This window comes from Rattus norvegicus, chromosome 7 (assembly GCF_036323735.1).
Source record: "Rattus norvegicus strain BN/NHsdMcwi chromosome 7, GRCr8, whole genome shotgun sequence".
Taxonomy (NCBI): domain Eukaryota; kingdom Metazoa; phylum Chordata; class Mammalia; order Rodentia; family Muridae; genus Rattus; species Rattus norvegicus.
Window position 1 is genome coordinate 79,986,820 of NC_086025.1, and position 5,460 is coordinate 79,992,279.

Consider the following 5,460-nt stretch of genomic DNA (forward strand, 5'->3'; position numbering starts at 1 on the left):
TCTACCTTATACCAGTCAGAATAGTTAAGATCAAAACCTCAGGTCACAACACATGTTGGGGAGGATGTGGAAAAAGAGGAACACTCCTCCATTGCTGGTGGGATTGTAAACTGGTACAACCACTCTGAAAATCAATTTGGAGGTTCCTCAGAAGATTGGAAGTAGACCAACCTAAAGACTCAGAAATACCCCTCTTGTGAATATACCTCAAAGATGCCCCACCATGCCACAGGGGCACATGTTTCACTAAGTTCATAGCAGTCTAATTTGTGATAGCCAGAAGCTGGAAACAACCCAGATGTCCTACAACAGATGAATGGATACAGAAAATGTGGTTCATTTACACAATGAAATATTACTCATCTATTAAGATTGAGGACATACTATATTTTTCAGGCAAATGAATAGAAACAGAAAATGTCATGCTGAGTAAGATAACTCATACCCAAAACGACATACAAGGTACATTCTTACTAATAAGTAGATATTAGCAAAATTAAAAAAAATCCAGAATACCCAAGATACAGTCAATAAGCTGAAGAGTCCAAGTGGGGACCCTTCCTTGCCACTTGGGAGGGAGAAGAAAGCAACCACAAGGGGGGAGGGAGGGACAGGGGAGGGAAAGGTAATGGGGATGGAGTGAGAGGGAAATATGATCTGGTATTGGGTAGGGGAAAAGGACTGAAGCCCTGGAATGGAAACAGGCAATCTTGGGAGGAAGGAGGTTGGGAAGACCCTCTAGAATGTACCAGAAACATGGGAAGTGAGAGACTCTCAGGACTCAAAGTGGGGGTGTGACCCTAGATGAAAATCCCTACAGTGGGGAGAGGTAACTTGTTGAATCCACCTCCAACAGAAAGTCAGGGCATAAGGTGAGGGATGGGGTTGCTATCCAACAGCCAAAGTTCTGATGCATAATTCTTCCTGTCTGATAGAAATACAGGGATCAAAATGGAGAAGACCCTGAGGAAAAGATGTCCAGTGACAGGCTCAAAGTGGGCTCCAGCTCAAGGGGAAGCCCCAAGACCTGACACCATTACTGAAGCTATGCAGCATACACAAAATGGGACCTACCATGACTACTCTCCAAAAGACACAACACGCATCTGAAAGAGTCAGGAGCAGATATGTGTACTCAAAAAACAAACAAGCTGCTGATCCCTCAGGTTGAATTAGGGAAAAACTGGAGGAAGCTAAGGAACAGACCAACCCTGTAGGAGGACCAAGAGTCTTAATTAACCTGAACCCCTGAGGTGTCTTAAAAGAAGGGTCACCAACCAGGCAGCATATATCAGCTGAGATGAAGCAGGGGACTCCTGGGTCTAAGTTCAGGTGGAGAAGATGCACCTAACCCTCAAGTCACTGGACGTCCCAGGAAGTTTAGAGGTCTGGTGGGGTGGGTGGAGTGGAGACGGGAGCGTGGGAAGTGTGGTGGTAGGGTGGGAAGGAGTTATGGGGAAAATATCAAAAATTAAAAAAAAAGAATAAGAAAAAAGTAGATTTCATTTCTAAATCTAGACGCCAATGGTCTATTCCTCTCTTGAATGTCCAATTCCTCTCTTGAGGTTGACTAACAAGGCCAAATAATGAAAATATGGAAGTCAAGCAATCAAAAGCCCCCATCAATTCACTTAATTAATGTGCCCAATTAAAATTAAACACTTCATCCTAACACATGGGCTTTACTTTTTACCTTTATAATTTAAACTACCATTTTCTGATGTGCCACATCTGTCTAGAGGCAGTCCTTTTCCTCCAAATAAATATCTATCCCCTCTCTCTTTTGTTCTCTTCCCCCTTATTCCGTGTTCTCTCTCCTGCCTTTGTCTCTTATTTGCAGCTCTCTGTCCTTCTGGGCCAAATAAGTTTCCACTCTGTGAAGAACTTGGTTTTGGGGGTCTTGATCCAATACTGATATTTTTATACTTACTCTCTGGATCTTTTCATGGATTCCAAGAAAGGCTGTTGAGCATATATTTAATTTGTACTTTCTTTTAATTATTCCCCTGTCCAATCCTTTAGAAACAGCTGGCTAACATCTCCACTTCATTGCCCCATTCGTTTAAAGTACTTGCCAAATCAGAGGCTGACCCAGAAGATGTAAGAAATCCATCCACATCTCCCTTTCTTGTTGTAATTCCTTCTTTACACAAACAAATTCCTTCTCAGCAGCCTTCTCAGCTTCAGTTCATTTTGACCTACACAAAATAGAGGCTAGTCAATTTCTGACACTGCTTTTGGACAATCTCAACCCCCACACAATAATTGTATAGACTACAAAACGTTCTCTAAACCTTTAATTTTTTATGGCATCTTCATATTCATGTGGTGGACCGCACTCATCAAGTAGGCATTCCATGCCATACCATTTTCATAAAGACAGCTGGGCTTTCCTGGGATTCCTTTCACAGAAAGTTCTAATCTTGATGGCTCACGTGTAATGGTATGTCTCACTTCCCACAGCAAAAACCATGTAACCACTGTCATAGGACAAATACCTACTAGCAGAGACCATACAGCTAATGACAAAGGTTTTGGAACTTCCTCTGTGTTGATCCTGTCTCAGACTTTTCAGCCTCAGTTGCATGCCCCGATATACTAGGACCGTGCACTTTTCCTCAACTAATAATTGCTTCTGCTTGGTCCATATTCAAATGTCAATTATGTTGTGTTACAAAAATTTGCTTTGAGAGATGCAACATACCTGTTTTATAGAGAGCCCACTACAGACAAAGTATGGATACTTCCAAAGTGCAAATTGGTGAACCAATGAGTTGTACTGGGATAAGTTAAGAGTAGAGGTGCGAGATTACCTACAGGAGCACATAGGACACTAAGACAACTACATAACTAAAGCCCAACTATCAACTCTCAACTATGGATGATAGGCTACAAACCTAGTAACGTTTCACATGGTTCTGATCTAAGTTTCTTCCAGGTGTTCAGCTAGTTTCTGCCTCTTACAGGCAGCTGCTCCAGTTGAAGTCTTCCTTGCAGCTCAGTTTCTCCCATGTGAGAGGGAGAATCACCTTTGATGGTTTACTCTGACAAGGAAGGGTCCTGATGAATTTGGTCAGTTTCCTGGACTTCCTGTCTGAGGAAAATTTTTACACAACTAAAGTTATCAGTCAGTGGAGATGAACAATGACAAGATGAGCCAAAACAAACTAAAGTAGCCAACAATAAAATATTTGGTTCAGAGAAATAAACTGCTCTTTACCATACCATATAATATACATATTTAATGTCATTAAATCAAAATATTAAGAGAAGAGAAGACACAAATGTATAGGAAAGAGGATTCAATTATATAATCTTCAAAAGCTGGCTAATACATGACGTTCTGAAATGTAATTCTCTGAATGAGAGACGTGATGGCAATTGGGAATTAGTAAGATGTGTTCTTATAATACTGGTAGCATGTGAGTTAACACCCTAAACCACATTTACGTGTCTATTAATATTTTCATTTTGTGATCAGTCCTGCATTCAAATATGTGTAAAATTTAGCAACTTATATTTAGGGCCCTCCAACCTAAATAAACATATTATATGTTTTATTTGTATTAAAATGTATGCACTCAAGATGATGCAAATTGTGAATGTTTCTGAAAATTCTGTTTTATATTAATCCCTATTTTCCTACATGCTTGTTATTTGATGTTCCTTTATGTTTTTGAAAGAAGTTATAGAGCATTCTGATAAATGGATACTTTTACTCTTTTTCCCTACAATTCTAAATCAATTCTGCATGGTGAATCCTTACATTTCTATTTTTGTGTACATGTAAAGTTGAGAACATTCCCTGTAAATTAATGGATCTAAACCATGTAATTTGGAATATAAACTAACGAAGTGGCATAAAAATAATTTTGGTTTCTGTACACTGAAACAAAATTTAATAAGTAAATAACAAGAAAAAATACCATAGTGACGTATTTCATGGAATGAAAAGAATCAAAGATCCAAAAGATTATTCCTGTAGGCCAATATCAAGAAATGCATATTTCTTCGTTTATAGACTGGAAAGATGGACCTCATTTCTCTTTCTCATCGTGCAAGATGAAGGGTGAAAACACTAAGAAGCCTTATGCAAAAAAGAAGAAACATGCAGCAAACAAAAACTGGAGTGGTTTACGCCATAACTGGTGCCTCTGCTGCCCTAATATAGCCAAAGGGAGAGACCATAAGGTACAAAGGCCTGAGAGAAAGCCCCAATTGCAGCCAAAACCCTGTCCTGGCTAGAGGAATGGGTAGATGTTATGTATTCCGGAAAAGCCTTGTAGAATAGGAAATACTCAGCTGCAAAGTCCAAGGTTGAAAAGAATAAGGAAAACAAAAAGGTCCTTGCTTCTGTCATAAAACCAGTTGGTGGCATGAAGAATGCTAGTGTCCAGATGGGGAAGTTTCAAAAAAAAATGCCTAGGCATTTTCCTAGTAATACATGCCTCAGAAGCTGCTGAGCCTTGGCAAAAACCCTTGGGTATGTGTGTGAGAAGGCTTCCTGCCAGTATAAATCCTGGGATGGTCCTGATGATCCTCACCTGGTGCCACAGAGACAAGACAGTGGCTTTTCTGAAGCAGCTAGGCAGAGGCTTGCTTTTTGTGACTGGATAACTTGCCCTCAATAGAGTTCTTCTGGGCAGAACACAGAGGATATTTGTCCTTGCCACCTCAACAAAAGTGGATATGAGCAAGGTTGAAATACCCAAACACCTGACTGATTCTTACTTCAAGAAGAAGTAGCTGATCAAGCCCAGCCACCAGAATGGCAATATCTTTGATTTGGAGGAGAAATATGAGATTGGAGAGAACCACAAGTCTGATCAGGAAACACTGTGGACTGTCAGATTTTTAAGTTCCAGGGCTATCTGCGATCTCATTCATCCCAACAAACAGGATGTATCTGCACAAACTGATGATTCTAAATTGCTAAAAAGCTAATTAAACAGCTTCATAAATTCAAACAAAACAAGAGAAAAATAAAAAATGGACTTTTTATATTACTCTAAATAAAACTACAACAGACAATGTTCATATTATGATCACATTTTGTAATATTTAAATTTTATGAATAGCAACAATAATTGCTCTAATTGTCTCAGTACTACTGGATCGCCTTTTTATCTCCCCCTCCTTCCTCATTGCAGCTGTCTAGATGAGTTAGATATATTTGGTGGAACCCTAGGTAAGAGACCCTTATTTAATCTCTGAGACCATTCTTTGTATCACTCAAAATAGATGTGATTAATTAGATTTTAAAAGTAATATCCAGGGCACAGGTCTTCCTGGTTGCTGCCGCTGCAGAGAGCCCCTGGGCAGCACCCCACGAGCGAACCTGAGCCTCGGGACCACAGGTAAGACCAAATTTTCTGCTGCAAGAAAGCTGCCTGGTGAGCTTGGGACACACGGAAGCAGAATTTCTCTAGGACCGGGCACGTTCTGTGTTTACCGGAAGTC

General features: G+C 40.1%; 1 pseudogene; it reads left to right on the forward strand.

Annotated features, from left to right (window-relative positions):
- The first annotated feature begins 1,341 nt into the window (after positions 1–1,341).
- On the forward strand, positions 1,342–4,936 carry Rpl6-ps4 (ribosomal protein L6, pseudogene 4; annotated as a pseudogene).
- The last annotated feature ends 524 nt before the right edge of the window (positions 4,937–5,460 follow it).